Source organism: Orbicella faveolata, unplaced genomic scaffold (assembly GCF_042242905.1).
Source record: "Orbicella faveolata isolate gen_17 unplaced genomic scaffold, um_ofav_v1 contig_34, whole genome shotgun sequence".
NCBI lineage: Eukaryota > Metazoa > Cnidaria > Anthozoa > Scleractinia > Merulinidae > Orbicella > Orbicella faveolata.
Window position 1 is genome coordinate 19175001 of NW_028301563.1, and position 19352 is coordinate 19194352.

General features: G+C 38.6%; 1 long non-coding RNA gene and 1 pseudogene across 2 annotated transcripts in view; both read left to right on the plus strand.

The window, feature by feature from the left end:
• LOC149105157 (uncharacterized) overlaps window positions 1-19352 on the plus strand; it is a 254926-nt gene that overhangs the window by 51744 nt on the left and 183830 nt on the right. The window lies entirely within an intron of this gene.
• LOC110068149 (uncharacterized) overlaps window positions 6004-19352 on the plus strand; it is a 62190-nt pseudogene continuing 48841 nt past the window's right edge. The window contains exons 1-6 of the transcript XR_016201326.1: window positions 6004-7201; window positions 14090-14135; window positions 14255-14473; window positions 16219-16485; window positions 16989-17261; window positions 17344-17619. The product of XR_016201326.1 is annotated as an uncharacterized LOC110068149 (transcript). The remainder of the gene's footprint in view (window positions 7202-14089; window positions 14136-14254; window positions 14474-16218; window positions 16486-16988; window positions 17262-17343; window positions 17620-19352) is intronic.

Sequence of the window (19352 nt, forward strand, 5' to 3'; positions counted from 1 at the left end):
GACGTCTATTTTATTTTTCGCCGTGCGGTTATTTTAGAAAAAGAAATAATAAATGAGTAATAACCTCCATTGGTTAGGAAACACTTTTTCCTGAAAGTAATCGTACAAGGATATAATGTGAAACCCTTGGATCTTGGTGCCTTCCAGCACTGGCGCTACTCAGTGCTGCCAACCATTCTTAAATCAGTTTAGGGTGCGCGCGGTCCATTCGTGTAAAATTGCTGTACGGTGCATATACGTGAAAGTGGAGATTATTCACGCCGAAATTAACGCAAGCATCTGATCTATACTGCGACGACTTATTTTGGAACTGGCATTTGAAGAAGGTCTCTGAATTTTCTTCGTTAATAAGACTTTGAAACCCCTTAGCCAAGCATATTTTACTCCTACATTTTAGTTTAACTCGATGTTTATTCCTTATAATCTACGGTATTTTTAGTTGCCATCTCTTGAGGTCCTACTTACAGGGTAACCGACGTTTAATCCAGCAAATACGGCAGCTAGCTGACGTAACTAATACACATCTCTGTTCGTGTTATAAAAAGTTATTGTGCTCACTGTTCGAAGAAAGATAGGACAAAGACACAATACATTTTGTTTGCTGGATTTTTTTTTTTTTTTTTCTAAACAAAAGAGATATTATTTTATGTTATTAGATTTCCTCAGTTTCTATTTCCTTTACAGAATACCGTGCACAGGAGCATCATGTTGCTTTGTTTTTTTTTTAATTTGATTTAAGGGGCGTGCTTTTCATTTCCCGCGCCAAACGTACGCGGAAGTATAGATTTTGGTTTTTCAGTCCAATGTCGACCGTTCTAGTTGAAACTTCTCATATATTCTCGATTTTGAGGAAGTAAGTATAATAAGTAAGTATATACTGTTATTACAGTTATCAGCGGTTTGACGTGCAAATGAGGCGAAAGGGTCAATTTTGCTTTGTATTGACCTGTTCGCCTCGTTTGTATGCCTTTTTTTTTTTTTTTAACGAAAGAATATTTGACTGCAGGCTCAACTGTAATAACAGTTATTGAATTGCAATTCACTTTGAATGTTTGTAATCGGGGCAATTTTTGAGCTATGTTCCTAACCTAAAGCCCCGCTGGAAGTTCCCATATGTTTTGTGTTGTCATAGATCTTACTCAGTTTCCCGTTTACTTTTTGCTTCATTTATTACAAATTATGTTATGATACTCCAGAAATTTATTTTCTTTCAAAGACTCAGTCGCGTGTATTCTATGAATGAACAGTTTGCCTTAGATGGATATAACGCAATTCGCTAACTAATATTACGTGGTCTTTACTGAGAAAACAAACTACTTTTTTTTTTTTTTTTTTCCGTTTTGCGTTAAGTTTAATGACAGTTCAAATAAAACAACATTTTTTATTCCTTCCTGTACTTCTGCAAACAGTTCCGAGCGCTTTTAGGGCCTGATTACATGACGAATTTCAGCCCGGCTAGCAGGGCTGAAATTTTGTTGCGATTACATAACGAATTTCAGCCCGGCTGACATATTAGCCTCGGCGCCAAATATGAAATTGTCTGCGAAAAGTCTCCAGAGAATCAAAATGGCACCGAGAACACGAATCGTGAAAATAGGTGCATTGCTTCTCTCGTGGTTTGACCTTTTGTTGGCGCTCAATTTTTAACTTTTTGGGATAGTAACACCCTACAATGATGATGGAACTGAAACGAAACCTGTCTCTCAGCCAGAAAGACGTACTTTTATACAAAGAAAATATGTCCTCAAGCTTGCCGAGTTCATGGCTTCCCTGACAGCCTCGTGCTGTTTCACCTTGTCTTGATGTTCTTATATCCCATCTAAGCTTTGGAATTAGAGAGACTCTCTATTTTATCGCCTTTATTCCACTGAGATCGCTTCTACTTCGTAGTGGCAGCCATCTTATTTCCTGCTTTTCAGCCCGGGCTGAAATTCCGTTTCGATTACATGGTATTCTTTCAGACTTTTCAGTCCGTTTCCCCGGGCTGAAAATCCTAGCCCGGTTTGAGTCCTTCTTCATGTAATCGCCAATTTGATTTCATGAGAATTTGTTTCAGAAGCCGGGCTGAAATTTCAGCCCGGCTAACCAGGCTAAAACTCACCATGTAATCAGGCCCTTAATAGAGGGCGGTTTGTTAGCCACAAAATGTAACAACTAACGCGAAATGTAACATTTTTTGAAGCAACTAAGTACAACGTTAACTCGAATTGTACATTCTGTGCGGGTAGCTAAATTCGGTCACAACAACCTTCAGCACAGCTTTAGCTATTATTCTTTGATGATCTAAACCTTACGAAATATATATATTTTTGGGTTTGTTTTTGTTTGTTTGTTTGTTTGTTTGTTTTGTTGTTGTCGTTGTTGTTGTTGTTTTTCTGATTATTAAATTGATAAAATGCTAGCGCTGGTTATTTTACTATCGATACTAGTAGAGTTAAAGTGGGATGCGCGGAGGTTTACAATATTCCCAAGTTTTCAGAATTGTGATAAGACAAGTTAAGCTGAAGTGGTTGTCAGATTAGGTGATAATGGCATAAATGTAGTGTCTTCCTTGCCACTAACGCTGCATACATACAGGAGGAGTTTGGAAAGCTTTATCTCTGGTACCTGAAGAATGATTACTTAAAAGGCTTCTACTACTTACTTGCTTTAACTTACAATGTTCTGTTGCTTTTCCCGTCAGTCAAGCAATACACACGAAGAGAGAGACTGTACAGTAAAGACAAATTTTAAAAAAAAAGCTAAAAGTGTTCAGTCGAAAGTTAAATTGAATTGTCCATTTAAGAGGCCCTGCGTCTAAGAAACGACCGATAATTTCCGGCTAAAAAATAAAATCGGCTGATTTTTATCTCCCAAGCAGAGGTTACCGAATACTATTTAAAAATGAATATCTTTTGTTTCAGTTTCGCTTTAAACCAAAAATATCGAGCCGCAAACTTTTTCCGTCTGATAGCAGCAAAATCAGGCCGAAAATATGCCCCCGCAAAAAACTGTTCAGAAATTACTATCGCAACGCAAAATAATGAGAAAACTACACAGTGTTGAAGAAAAAGGCCTTTTAATGCAATATCATTCGATAAACATCAAAAAACTTCCGAAGCGATTAAAAAATAAAGTCTCAAATATTGCATACTAAATTAGATGGAGCGTTGGAGCTGATTTTAAAGTAATTATTTCTCAAAAGTTCAACGCTTTCGAAAGCAATCACAGTGATGAATCAGACATTAGAGGGATATACATCACGTTTCTCGAAAAACATTTTTCGGCCAAAGTATATTGACCTTGTACAAAGCGTTCAAAGTTACCGTGTTTACCGTTATCCTACTACTTCGGCGAAACACTTCTCTTTTGCCAATACGGCCGTGGATAGCGTGTTAAACGCCACTTTAAACCTTGCTAGGCATTCAAAGACCATCCTGAGTAGAAGGACGTAGCATTAAAAGAGAAAGGAAGATGAAAAATACGTAGAAAAAGAAAACAACTCGAAATTACCCTCTGCTAACGAAAGTTGAATCTGGAAAATGTCGTCGCGTGACAGCGGCCATTGACGTCATTTGTCTAAACGGCGGCGGAATCCAAACGAATGCACAAATAGGAAAACATTTTTTTCCCGGCCAGAAAACGTTTAGTGGAACAATGTTACGTTATTTTTCACAAATGATGGTCACTCAAAAAGAAAAACTTCCTCAAGCGCCACACCGTTTTAGCCGCGGCGTAGTCTGAGACGACTGGATCCCTAGCCGCTGACCGCCCGAAGGACATTGCAGACTCGCTTTCCCACGCTCTTGCGACTTGACGTGACAAAGACGTCAATGGCCGCTGTCACACGACGACATTTTCCAGATTCAACTTTCGTTAGCAGAGGGTAATTTCGAGTTATTTTCTTTTTCTGCGTATTTTTTCATTTTCCTTTCTCTTTCAATTATACATCCTTCTACTCAGGATGGTCTTTGAATGCCTAGCAAGGTTTAAAGTGGCGTTTAACACGCTATCCACGGCCGTATTGGCATATACTTTGGCCGAAAAATGTTTTTCGAGAAACGTGATGTATATCCCTCTAATGTCTGATTCATCACTGTGATTGCTTTCAAAAGCGTTGAACTTTTGAGAAATAATTATTTTAAAATCAGCTCCAACGCTCCATCTAATTTAGTATGCAATATTTGAAACTTTATTTTTTAATCGCTTCGGAAGTTTTTTGATGTTTATCGAATGATATTGCATTAAAAGGCCTTTTTCTTCAACACTGTGTAGTTTCCTCATTATTTTGCGTTGCGATAGTAATTTCTGAACAGTTTTTCGCGGAGGCTTATTTTCGGCCTGATTTTGCTGCTATCAGACGGGAAAAGTTTGCGGCTCAATATTTTTGGTTTAAAGCGAAACTGAAACAAAAGATATTCATTTTTAAATAGTATTCGATAACCTCTGCTTGGGAGATAAAAATCAGCCGATTTTATTTTTTAGCCGGAAATCATCGGTCGTTTCTTAGGCGCAGGGCCTCTTAACAAGGGTAAAAGAGTTGTTCTACCGCTCTTTAGCTCTAAAGTTTTAATTCGAGGGAAAAAAAAAAAAAAAAAAACCCTGACTTTTTGTAACCAAATGATTTTATCTAATACAGTCAATTCTGTCCTGGCGACGTAAGCGACCACCTCCCACAGGTGACCACTTTTTTGCGCAAAGCTAAAGGTAGTGGACAAGAAATTGTCTCAAGTTATGTGATCGTGCCTTCGGATATCTTGTATATTTGTTGTTGTTTGCATAGCGTTAGAAGATGTCAAGGTGCTGTCCGTCCTTGAACTCGGACGGACAGACACGAACTTGGTATGACAAACACGAACATTTTTTTTAATCTGGATAAATTTTCAACTGTGACTAGTAGGCTTTTATAATTTAACTGACAGGGGTTCTTAACCTTGGTAGAATTAAATGTAATAAATCTGAATTTCCTTCTACATACATTGAGACCAGAGTTGTCACATTTTACGTTGTTACATTTCGTGTTAAAATAAGTGTTACATTTTGCATAAAGAAGTTGTTACAATTCGAGTTTGAGAAATCGTTACATTTTGCGTTAGCAGTTGTTACAATTTGTGCTGATGTTACATTTTGCGTTAGTTGTTACAGGGCGTAACGGGGTTTTCCTTCAACAGGGTCTGCGTTCAGGAACGACACGGTCACATGCAGAGAATGCACACTGGATCTTAACAAACGTTTTAAGATCCAGACAAAAGTTTGAAAAGGCAACAGAAAGAGACCTCTTCGTATCAAATGGTAGTTGATGGTTTCAGTAATGTTGAGTAAAATTAAAGCAGTATTGAAATTTTCACATTCCATCAAGAAAATTATGCTATTAAAAAGGTCCGGAGCAAACGAATTGGAAGAACAGTCTTCATCGATCTCGTTCTGAGATTTGCTGACAGACTGACATCTTTGTCGGGATGCAAGAAGAAATAACGTCGCTAGCCCTAAATAAAGTCAACTTTTAGTTCGCCTTCGTAAAGCAGTGATTTTCTAACCGGGTAATGTTTTTTATTTTTGTTTTGTTTTGTTTTTTTTTTAAAGCTTTCAAAAAAAAAAAATATGACATGTAAAACTAACCCCTACTGCTGTACCTAATGTACTTGTACGCATTGCTCATGTCTCTCATGTTGCGCAAAAATAAATAAATAAATAAATAAATAAATAAATAACCTCGACTATATACTTTTTTTTTTTGTCATTATTATTATCCCGAGTAGCATCGTCGACCATCACAATAGGCAAGTTTCCCCTCGAAACTACCTTTAAAATTAATACCACTAGATAACGAAAATGAACAGATAAAAATCCTGTTGTGACCCTTTTACAAATGACACTTGTACTTTGGTAATGAATACCTAACAGTAAAACATAGATCCCTGCCGTCATCAGGCGCACGGACCAAGCACGAGACATTAATTAATGTTCAACTTAAACTGATACTATCGCGTACCAGTTTGGATGCTGTTCAATCGCCGTTTAGTGGACACAAATAAGTGTTCCCAGTTGCGTCGGCAATCTACATCAAGGGCAAAACTAACGAGCCGTGTAACTTTGTATGAAATATTCAAGAAAACATTTCAACAGGAATCTCAATATTCTTACAACTTTGTTTTTCTATACTGGAATATAACTCACCTATTCGTCGAAAACAGCACTCGCTTTTATCCAAAGTTTTTTTTTGTCTATGTTTACAGAGCGCAGAAATCATTGGTTTAGGAGGATATTGGCTTGCTCTAGCAGCTTTGCTGTAGTCGTAGAGAAAGGCAGAAATAAAAAAAAAAAAACTTGTGTTGTTAAAATCTGATCGCCTAAGGCGGACTTGCATCCAATGGTGGCATTATCATGTCACAGCCAGTTATCTTTAAAAAAGGGCCCACGGATAAAGAATTCAAGCCGTCGGATTACGAGATAAGAGAGGATGCATGATTATCTTAAATAACACGGATTGCCCTTTAGACGATATTCACGTAACACACTTGCACAACAAAAAAACAAAGCTAGAGAAATTTTACATCTTTTTCAGTACATAATACTGATTACGTAGGGCTAACTTGGACTCCAAACAAACCCCAGTTGCTTTGGCTCACCTCTTCAAAATTCGATCCTTCTCGTGGGTTATATAAACATAAAAAAAAAAAAAAAGGAAACCACGAACAGAAACTGTCACCGATACTCAAACGAGTCGTGCAGAACACGAAAACAAATCAATGGTAATACGAGTACCACAAAAAGAGGTCAACATTGACTTAACATCATATCATCGTCTGAAAATCAAAACCAGCTACATATAGTAAAGTACATAAAGAGAGGTTAGGGCATGCATTCGTCAGTCGCGCAATCTATAAGTTGATCAAGAAACATGGAAAGCAAAAGCAGTAAGAGCTCAAGCGCTCTCCTCTTCGGCCTCTCTTTCAATTTAATTCTGACGTTGGGTTCACTTGGTTTCACGTGCTATTCTTTACATCGGCTAGACTCGCGACTAACAACAGTTGAACAGGATTTGCTGGTTGTAAATCATCCAGATCAGTTTGCGAATCGCGTCATTGTTAAACCAACATCTACGCATTCGCCTCCAAGAGGATCACAAAGGAAGGAAGCTGTCGATAAGAGAGCTGTACACAGACCATTTATGTGCCGCAAATGCAGCAGCCCTTGTTTAAACGCAAATCGTCCTCGAAATGTAAGTTGTTGTTCATTACATGTGGTCACAAAAACGTCATTTCAAATTTAGATGACCTATTCGTTTAGGGGGCCTTCTTTTGTCTGGGGAAAAACTGTCTCATTCACTGTCGTTGCTGAATTGATCAATACATTATTATCTGTAACGAAAATGAATCCGAATGGAAATTAATTACATTAGGCGAGTTTGTATTCAACATCAGATGTATTAGCTTTAAACTCACGTTTTCTTTCTTATCTTTATTTGGAATCTAAATTAACTGAGTTCGCATCTTTAAACAATTCATCATTTCCGGATGGACCTTCCGCTAGACCAGTTGAAATGGGCGGAATGTATTTGAAGAAACTTCCAGAAAACATGCAATTGTCTTGTGATTTACTTCGAGATTAGGGCTCCTTGCTGAGCGAAAATTTTACTGAGCTATTGTTATTGTGTCAGTTAACTTTTGCCGCTGACTGATTTGTCCACATCATCGCGTGCACCTATCCATGTTGGCAACTGATGCCAAGGTTAAAACCACTAACAACTGCGGTGTCATATTGCTATCGATGGTCACAGCTGAATAAGTTAAATAACGAACGTGATACAGTAATGTAGTGTTGATGATTGATTGGGACCAAAGCACCTCAATTGCGTGCTTTTATCGAACGCCAAGTACATATTTCATTAACGTTTAATTCTGTTGTAGCATATTCTCAGGAAGTTTTACATTTTGCCTTTGCTGTTGTTGTGGTAGTTTCTTTTTCGTCTTCGAATATACTGTGCTATTGAGTCATCAATCATATTATCATCAGTCTAGCGGGCTGGTAGGAGAACATTTTTATTCAGCAAAAAAATACCATGATCACGTGTTTGACTCTTACATACGGGCTTGCTGAGTGAATATTCTAGTCCGCATAATTGCCACAGTCGTGTGTTAGTTCCGTTTCAATTTGTCGCTACTTAATATATTAACACAGTTGTTTCTGATTGTGTTGGTATTCAAGTAAGCTTAAGCTAACAAGAGTGGTGTACCTTTGAACGGATTCAAATGACGAAGAAAATGTCAGAACTCGCTCCGCTGTACACATAAAGAAAACAAAGAAACAAAACGTGTTGAGGAAGAACGACGCTTACTTATTTTTCACATCAAGGATGTTTTTAGCTTCATTCGTGTTATCTTGTAAACGAAGTTGATATTTGACTGACTTACTAAGAGTTAGATTCTTAAGTTTTACATTTGTCACTTTGCAACCGTGATCATTTAAACTGTAGTGCTTAGCTTCTCCTTAGTAAGTAAGTAAGTAAGTAACTAAGTAAGTAAGTAAGTAAGTAAGTGAGTAAGTAAGTAAGTAAGTAAGTAAGTAACAACTTTATTTACAGAGGGTAACACATAACAGTAAAAAGCTGACGAACCAGTGGCCCTCTATCCTAAGTTAGAAATTAAAAACTATTTACACTTATAAGAGAATAAGAATTTCAAAAACGAGTTAAACTCTTGGTTTTACAAGCATAACAATTGTGACCTAACAGCTTTTTAGCCTAAACACCTCAACATCAGAATTTTATGTAATTTACGTTAAGTTACGTCTGCATATCAAGTAACCCAGGGAAGTATATTACACTGGTTATTTGGAGTTACGACTTAAAACGTGTGGCAATGTGAAATCGGTAATTGTATGAAATGTTTCCTTCCGTCTTGCTTCCCGTAGCTTGAAAAATACAGGTCCAAACAATCCTACGATTTTCAATCGATCGAAGCCAGTGTTTTGGAGGTCGTGAAGCCTCGAAAACTGCAGCACTTACGTCGCTCTTTTAAACATGAAGCATTCCAAAAAGTAAAACACAAACTGGTTTTAATAGAACAACCATACCTTGACAAAATACATTCTCGCTAAGGACAAATGTAAACGGGTTATTAAAACGCGTGGGAGTCTTGTGTTTAGGTGACGAAATTACCATCCAAAGCAGTCCTTGAGTTTTCTTTCCTGCTTTTCGTTTGTCTGCTCCTCCACTTCGTATCTAGCTTTCCATTCCTAATATACAAGCAGCTCGGCCGCAATGAAGTCTTCCCCGTCGTTGCTTGAAATATTGCAAATTTTTCTCAAAGGTCTAAGCAGTGAGTTCACAGTTGTCGAACGTGCTCGATCGAAGTTTATGTCGCTTTCTTCCGAATCGAAACCTAACTCTGACTCCAGTGACAAAAACGAAATGATTCTGAAACAAAACTTGGACGTTTTAGTGCCAAAATATATTGGAACGATTAGTTTTGTTTTCCATTTTCTCGAGCAAATACAGAGCGCTGACTGAGGCGCTATTGTGTTTGGTTCCTGAGTAGACATCCTCAGCAACCGCCGCCCCAGGCTCCCTGAAACGCGGTCGTGTAACACTTCAGGCGCGACATTGAAAGGGAATGACAAATCGAGGATTCAACCAAATTCAAATTTGTTTTCGCCCAAATGCTTCAAATAACAAGTGGATTCGTTTTAGCGGAAAACAATCTTCAGGGTTAGGTGCACTTTAACCCTTTGAATACCAAATTTACCCCCCCCCCCCCCCCCCCAAAAAAAAATACCGGTTTTAGCCGTTTAGTAAGTTTTTTTTGGCTGCCATGACGCTATATAAGCCTAAGTTTTGGTAAGAAAACTTTTTGTTTTTACGAATAGGAGAGATTTTTCGAGTATTAAGTATAAAATTGAGCCATTACCTGTTCTCAATTTTGTTTGTTGCCCCTTTCCTTTCTTTTTTTTCTTGGCCCTATTACTCTGGCTACCATACCTTTTGCGTTGTATGTTCTTTCTGGCTGTCGTGAAACGTTCGATGTTAATTACGGTCGAAACCTAGAAATGGACCTTGATCAATCATAGGCATAGTGGACCATTTCAACACCGTTTTTGCATCAAAACTGATAACGTTGTTTTTCGATGTGCGACGTCGGAATGTCGATATCTAAACCGTATGGAAAGGCCTAGCCTAGTACTCCTATCTGCTTATAAAGAATATCTGATGATATTTAAAGTGATAAGTGGTACAAAGAGCACGACAATTAATTACGCATATATGCGGTTAAAGTGATCAGGGAAAAATATAACACCTTGAATAACGTACGTAATATAACAGTTATTACACGTTCTAGAAAATGAAATAAAAGAGAAATAAGCAAACAAACAAACAAACCAAAAAAACAATTGCATGAAAGAAAACGAGTCTGTCAAATTTAGACGCCGCCAAGGGGCGGATGGCTTGCATGTTCAAAGGTAACTTAGTAGACAACATTACCATTACTGAACCGTGTCGGTAATCAGTGCGAAGGATAAAGTTAAAAAGTATGGTGACGTTACATATTTCACAAATTGATTGGCGAAAAAACAAAAAATGAATGACGAAGGAAAACAAAGGTCATTAGGATGCTAACACGCCACAATCAGTTGAGCAACAGTTGAATGAAAACGCTTAACCTGGTTTCTAAAATTGTCAATGAAAAGTTCGCTTCTTCAAATGAAAGTCAAAAATACTCCAAGAAAATGTATACAAACAAAGTCAAAATACTCAGGTTTAAGTAAACATCTTAGCTTGGCAAAAGTCCAAGGCTCAAAATAGGGTTTGGATTGTTCAGAATAATCTTTACATTGCCGAAACTTAATCAAAAGAAAGTTGCTCTCAAGGTGGCTCAAAACAGTAATATTTCCGTGAGAAGCCTGGGCTCTAACGCGCACTTCACCCGAGGGGTTGCGAGAAAGCGCGCGAGATTTCAAGTTTGCAAAACTCACAACAAACATGGCGGCCCGAGGCCTACTTCATAAAACTTTGTTTCCGCCTAATATGGCGAGCTGTTTGCGATATCGCTTATTTTTATCTTCGAAAACATCCATCTTTCAGACATTTTCAAATGAAAACAATTTTCTTTCAAACCGCTGTGCTGGAATGTAAAGGGAAATTGTGATTAATGTTGCCATCGATCGCGCCGGCTATCATTCTAAAATACAGCAGGAAAAAACTACTCTCCAGGTTTTCTTGGTTCTTTTTACATGGCCAGTCTCACCTTCGGGTATTTATGGTACTCTTCTTGTTCTTCTTCTTATGGTACACTATTCGAGGGCGTTCGCGTTTAATTTATTAGCGTGGAATTGCAAGCTTTACTCAGCAGCGGACTGCCTTCACGCGTGCGCAAAGTGAGAACTTGCAGGGTCGAGATTTCATTTTGCGCGTAGAACGCGCGCTTAAAATATACTTCCCCACGAAGCTGATATCTCAAAAACTGATCCGGTCACCCTACCTTTTTAAGGCAAAATATATATATATGTCTGAATTTATGAAAACCGTGTTAAAGATTTGCACAAAAATAGCGGGCATGTTTTTGAAAAAACGGTTAGAAAATGTACATAAATATGGCCATGTCGCACCAAGAGTGCTACCTACCTCGTGTACTCTTAATAGAGTCCATACCATGCCTATACAAGCCTTTAAAGTCGCTGCAAATGAGTCGAACGAGCCAAACAAAACTAAATTAGAGCTTAAATTGATCATTTGGTTCGCCGCGGCACTAATTTAGACAGGCTTAACCTCTGCGATTTCACCTAAATGACCTCACTATGTCTTTACTGTGGGTTAAATTAGCCACTCACGCTAACAAGAGCATGGTAAGCAGTGGAATCGGTTATTTGCCTCTATATTTCAGCCAAAAAGTAGCCGTTACGTGACATTTCATTTCAATATCTGACCGAATTCGCAAAAACATAACCATAGAATTTGACTTGTCCCTGATAATCTAACTTGCTACAATTCTGTCCTAGAGCTAGCTTTCCACGAGGCTTATCGTAGCTCAAATAGCAGCAAATAACTCTCCTGTATGCCTTTTGTGGCCAGGAAGACTAAATTCACCGTCTTTTCGCTGAATCATGAATTGTACAATTTAATTAAGAGTGCTTTTAACATGAAATTGGAGTCTAAATCAACACGAACGTACAGATATCAAAACCGCGGCGGAGAGCTAATCTATCGCTTTCTAAAGGCCTGCATCGTCCTAAATGGACTGAACAAGAGCTTCCTACATCGAGAATCGATTGAACTTCAGACAAACTAGGCCATAGTTAGCAGTAAGCGAACACTCAACATGTTGTCGTTACGTCAATTATCGCCCGGAAGCCACGCAAATAAATTTCTTCCGCGCTAGCGAATCACAGACAGTTCTGATACTTAGCTAAGCCGAGAACGCCTAAAATTGATAAAACAAGGAAATTCTACTCACGATCAGCGCTTGAACTCATGTTCTTCTCTCTCCTCGTGGCCATGTTTTGCTCGCAAATAGCAATGTCCCTGATGTACTTCAATTTTGTCGAGCGCGCAATGGCACATCCAGATTTCAACAGATTTTTTTTTCTAAGTCTTTAGCTACATCAAAGTTCAAAGCAAATGACGCCAACGGCAGCTAGAAATGTCTAGTCCATTGCACGTCTAAGCCCTAAATTGGTGTGGCGAAAGATTTTTGCTGTCTAAAGCAAGCACAACATTATCGCCACAGGGCAAACGGCCTTCTGTTACGGGACTAAATGTGACCCGTACAGTTTACACATGTCCTCAGGCCCGCCTCAGGTGCGATAATGTGCGACGCTTACTAGCAAATCGTTAGACTTGGGCCTTCATTGGACTTAATGATGTCCTCGGGCAGACTTCCTTTAGACATCAAATACAGAACGCTAATCGGTCGCTCCTTGTCAGAGTCACCGCGCGAACTGAATTCAGACGAGTGTAGCCTGGGCTAAACTTAACGCAAATTGAAAAAGGGGGGGGGGGGTCGATAAATAATGAAAAAAATACCTAAATAAATGAAACATGCGGCAAGGAGTTCCTACATTTCATGCTAGGTAAGATTTACAAGCTGCTGTCATAGCGAAAGCAGAAAAAAAAAAAAAACAAAGCAATGAAAAAAATAAAAAATAAAAAATAAAAAAACACCTGATTCAGTCTTTAACACCGTTTTCATAAATCCAGACACACACACATATATATATATATACTCACAAAAAAGCGTAATGTATGTGCGAAATTTAAAGAAAAACTGTGGAGTGGAATTTTTCCAGTCTTGCATTTTTTTTTTTCCTATTTTCCCTGTTTCTTTCTCTGTGTAATAAAAATATTTTTATAAAAAGATATGGGGTGACCGACTTAGTTTATAAGATAGATGCAATTGATTGCAAAAAGTGGTTCAAGTCTGTTGCTATGCAACAGGCCAGTGTAACCTTAATGTATGACTTAAACACAACGAAAGATACAGTGGAGAGTCACCTTAAAAAGGTTTACAGCCATTCAAAACAGTGCAGTTGCCAGCCTGAAAAATCGCACCTAGTTCTAAAAGTTCCAAAAATCGAAGTGCGAAATTTAAATCGACGGAAACATTGCAGCTAAATTGAAAATGCACACGTCATGTTATAAACGCATGGCCGTGCGTATATAGAGATTCTCGTTCATGATGGCTTAATAGGAATTAAATAGGACTAGCGCGCGCGCTATGTTATATAGCAATCTGTATGGTTATCTGAAACTTTCACGTAGTTTTTATTACATACCTAAATGCTCTACACGTCAGCACTATTTCTCTTTTCTATTTTGTAAAACCTTTTCTTATGGTAGAACTCGTGCGCTGTGATCTTGGCAGTTCGTGGAATTATATAAGATTGAATTAGGTCAATTAATCTTCTGGAATTCCTCAAATATCAACACAACTCAACGAAATTTAAATTTTAAAGTGTGTTTTTGTTGCTTTCAAAGGATTCTAATCTAACGCTACAAACTTCAATATCTGCTCGTTCTGAAGACCTATAGCTATTTTTTTGGTTGTAAAGGCTAATGAAACAAAATGACGTGTTAGTTCTGAACTATTTGAAAACAGTTTCCCTTGTTAATCAACAGAATTTGACAGAGGAAACGAGTCATGAAAGGATAGTTTGTGTGGAAGGTAAGATTTATGCGTTAGTTAAATCGTCCAATGCACGAGCCAAGTGACTCATTTGGAACCTATTTCGGTTCCCTTGTGTAAGATGACTGAGCTTGTGTTAATTTCACCATGTCATGCAGGACCTCGAGGGTTACCAGGCCCTCCCGGTTCACTTGGACCTACTGGTCCCCAGGGCCCTTCCGGACCAAGTGGTAAAAGAGGAAGAAAGGGAACAGCGGGTCCTCCTGGACCCCAGGGAAAACGAGGCAGCAGAGGATTACCAGGACCCCCCGGACCTGCAGGCCCGTCTGGTAAATCAACACAACGTGAAGCAAGTCCTGGTAATGGACGTCAGTTAGGTAAGATCTTATTGAGTCAAGAAATAGACCAATTTTGAAAACACGACGCTGTGACTTGGGGACTGAAACAAAATAAAGACGCTTTATTTTTTTTTTTCGATTCATGCTCCATTTTCGTAGTGATTTTTTTAGTCCCGTAAGCTTCGGTGCCACGTTCGAATTTTAATTTATCAAAGCCGGCCTATTGAAGTGATAAGTGTAGTGTGATGACTGATGGCTTGAATACTCGGAATTTAAATCTCGTCAGAACGAACTTTTCTTCGATCTTGTATGAAAGACGATGTAACTGAGAGGATATATAGTAAGTTAAATTAAAACATTTCATAAGAGGTCCACACACTGTAGGACGCACTGGATGATGACTGCATATATCGTGGTAATTAAGCTATTATTTTCAAACACCCGCCATCTTGGATTTATAGCGTTGACTTTCTTGATCTTTTCATAACGTACAATTCTTGACAACTGTTCCCTGTTTATTTGCGAATTTCTTTGAATTGCGTCGTCCCAGGAAATAAAATTGGTCATAACACACTGGGGAGCATTTGTGAGAACGTCAAGCGCGGCCGAGAACCCTTTGTGCATAAGACGCCACGTGCATAAGACGCACGTGGCGGGACAGTGTGCATCTGGTGCACATGAAGTGCACAATGGTTTATTTCTATGTCGTAGCGATTAAGAGTTTTCAAGATGAGTACAAACGACGCAGTATTAAAAATCGACGTCGTCCCCGCCTCATACCGTACGATTTCAAACAGCTGAATTCCATGCAACATGTTGCGGAGACAAAATTTCGACCTTAGAAACGGGCGTGTCAAACGAGAAAAACTTACGCTCAATATGTCCTCACTTGATATCCTCGCAACATATCCCTTAGTGTGTACCGACTTTTAATTATACCACCACGACACTGATTTCAATCACGTGAATGGTGAAGCCACGTAGTTCTCCTAAAAAAGACAAATCGATTAGACCAATCGATTAATTCGTCGTAAAACGCGTTGTCCAACAAATACAAATATCATTTTAACTAATAACTTCAGCAACCGTTTAGAGAACTACCTTTCAGCTTTCCTACCGTGACGATGAATACTTATGTTATTTGTGAAAATATTGAAGGGCCGCAGCCGGGATAAAACATGGTAAAACTTTGAAAACGATCTCTGGCTAAAACGATTAAAAAGTTACAAGCTTTCGACTGCCTGAACTACAGCGTTCGACGGGTAAAATGTGAATGACAAAAAGCGAACACAAGGGGAAAAAATAAATAAAAAGGCGTGAAATATCGAAAGAATAAAAATGCAAATAATTGTGAATGTTTTTTTTAAAAAGAATATTATATTGTCCAGCCAGGTAGCGCATATCAATTGTTGTCCACATTGAGAGTCAGTTTGGTATGCCACGCTTCCAGTGTCTTTTTCGTTCTAAAGCCACCTTTATTAGTGATAGAAGCGTTTTCAACGTCAATAGCGTAATCATGTGACCAGGCATGATTTTCAATCCTTCAGCCTTTGACTGCTGTTTTCACATTTCTTAAATGTTCTCTTTTTTACTAATGTTATTGTCCTAATGAGTGTATCTAACGAGTGTATCTAACGAGTGGAGAGTTCCTTTGTTTGGCCATCTAAACTTTGCTCTACTATAAAAACAGAAAAGAAAATTTAATTTTAGCTTCCCAGACTTTGTTGGTCGTTATACAAGTGACACAAATTAAATAAGACAACAAATAATATTTTGCTTTTCAGAGTTACCACATTTCATTACAAAGCCCTCCCCTTCCGTCACGGTTAAAGAGAAACAGAACGTGACATTACATTGTAAAGCAGCTGGGTTCCCACCACCCATAATCACGTGGTACAAAGATGGTCAGGTGATAGAACAGGAAAGAAGACAGTTTAAGAAAAGGAAGTTGGAAATAAAGGAAATTCAGTTTGCGGACCGCGGTATCTACATCTGCACAGCGGAAAATCTGTTGGGCAGAGTTCAGCTGTCGGTCAATGTAACCGTCAAAGGTAAATAACTAATCAGTCATATACTGAGCACTATATCTAAGAAAACTTCTCACCCTCGTTGGACCCCTGCATGTCTGAATACCTCAATGTCAAGTCAGATTTAATTCGTGACAAGAGTTCATCTTACTGGTCAGCTTCTACAAAACGCTTACATGTCACCTGATAATGCCGTCACAAGGACACCTGAACTTTCTTGATTTTGGTTTGCTCCCTGCTTGTCCTTGTGTCTTTTACTGACAGAGGCATTTAGACAGAGAAAAACAGTTCTTTCAAGTCTCTGTTGCAAAACTGGAAGTCAGTTTATTTACACCGATCACAGAGTCTCCGTTGAAAAATTAAATATAAAAAAGAAACATAAATAAATAAATAAATAAATAAATGAAATAGAAAAAAAATAAGAATTGCTCATTATTATTAAACGAGGAGATTAGAACAACGCATGACCAAACCTTTCATTGTGATAATCTTAATTCCGTTGATTATTTTTTTGGTTCTATTTCCAGTACCAACAAAATTCGTGACAAAACCAAGGAAATCAGTAACCGCTTACAAGTCATGGGACACAGCCCTTAAATGTGATATCTTTGGCTATCCCTTCCCAGTGATCACGTGGTCAAGATCACTCAAGCAACTTCCAATCAACAGACATGTCATTGATGGTAACAAACTTACGATTAAAAACACAACCGAGGATGATGATGGTGCATACGTTTGCCAGGGAGCTAATGAACTGGGGAGTGTGATGGCAGTGATATGGATTTTTGTAAAGAATGTCGGTAAGCTGAAAATCTAAAAACTATGCATAAATTATTGGGAACGAAAGCGCATTTCTAAAAGTTATATTTTCTCTTTCTTCAGTGAATCCTTACATAGTGTCAAATCCTCCAAGTGAAATTCAAGTGCAGAATGTTGGTGATTCAGTCAAGTTAAATTGTTCTGCTCGTGGCTCGCCGCTCCCTGAAATTAAATGGTTCAAGGATAAGAATTATGTTATTCCTGTCGCAACACATGTCGAGAAGGATTTAATAAAGAGTGAAATTCTTATTCCTCGTTTCAAGTCGAGTGACGTTGGTAACTATAGCTGTGTATTTCAAAATGACAAGAATGGAACAGCCACAGCCAGCACAAGTTTAGGTAGGTGGATAACATTATCATTCTCAAACTTTTAATGGTTCATCATGTTTAACCCCTCCCCCCCCCCCCCCCCCCAAAAAAAAATACAAAAACATGCCCCTTGTTTTTTATTATTTATATTACAATAAAAAGTCAATGTAACAGGCGGTCTAAATTGTAAACAGCCTGCTTTATTAGAATGCAATTTGCTCTCACACTGTGACAGCCTCTGTGCGTTCTATGACGCCATGAGGCTGTTGCAAGCGAAGACGGTAAAACTAGTTCGAGGCTAGTTTCTTTCCAAATGCAAATGTTTATGTCGCACGCATCCAAAAAAAAAAATAATCATAAAAAAGGCTCGACCATGCTTTGCTCTGTTGTAAAACACTCGAAGAAAAGACAAGAGAACTCCAGAAGCAGGAGGAAAAACTCGTTTATCGCCTCGTGTCTCACTCTACACTTCTTCTGTGCTCTCGTCACTTCCTTACGTTCTTTAGGATAGGACAAATCCTGTAGGGCAATTAATATTTGTTAATTAAAATTAACAATTATACTTTGAAATTGAAGTGAATCGTGGCAGAAAATTTTCCGAGCCTCGCAAAGTAGCTAGGCTCGATTACCAGCCGCTAGTTCGGGAAAGGAGCCCGCGCTCCTCCACCGAACTCACGGCTGGACTCATGGACTTGGCATTGTTAATTTTAGCCAATAAGAAATCTGCTTGCCTGAATCGAGCAGGCTGCATAAATTAGCTTTCTCGCGGTGACAAAGAAGTTGTGCAATATGAAGTGCGATCGCATTAGTGGGACATTAAACCAAATACTGTCAACTGATGAAATCTTACCTGATCTGAGGCTTAACTGCCGCCACTCGAAGTAAATTCCACGTAGCCGGCTACGCGGTACTCAGAAAATAATCAATTGAAATAAGAATTAAATTTATTCAATAGACATATGAATTCAAAATGGCGCAGCAATGTTATGGGCTGGCTACGCGGTACACGGTACGCCGTGATAACAAAGACAGAGTATTGTGCATTTCTCGTTCTTTAAGCGTCAGAGCCTAAGTAATTCCATTTAAGATACCACGCCATCTTGAATTTATTATTTCCGCGTACCGCGTACCGCGTAGCCAGCCTTTTTCACTAACGCACTCGATGTGGCAAGGTATTCTGCAGTTACGAACCATAGTGGCATATACAACACGTAAAATAGTCAACAGACTTATGCGTTAGAATCTATATTTGAATCATGTGGTGCCAGAATGTCAGATAACGAAGAAACTCAACAAAGAGAGGGATAAACGCAAACACTGATCTCAAGAAACAAAACACTCAGTCAAATCGATGTGTACGGTAGTCTTCTTGAAGTGGAGCGACACCAGTCTCTGGAGAAGCCAGACAATTTTTTTTTTTTTTCAATGAGCCAATGCAAACCGAACTAGCAAAACAAAAACATGGTCTCAACACCATGCACACCATGCAACATATGTGTGACCTTTGACATGACAGTTGCTACACCATAGTCAAACAGCTCTGTTCTACTTAAAAAAAAAAGTCTTCTATAGAACACAGCATGTAATGCCCTTCCGCAACAATAATGTGAAACAAAATAGGTTGGAGGGCCAAAATTAAAAGAAGATAGCGGCGAAAACGCCACCAATTTTACGAGCCGTAGACTTCATGTGGGCCTGTCTATGATTGTCGTCCGATGACATTTCCGGCTACCTGAAGCGCTGCAAAAATAAAATTATGAATT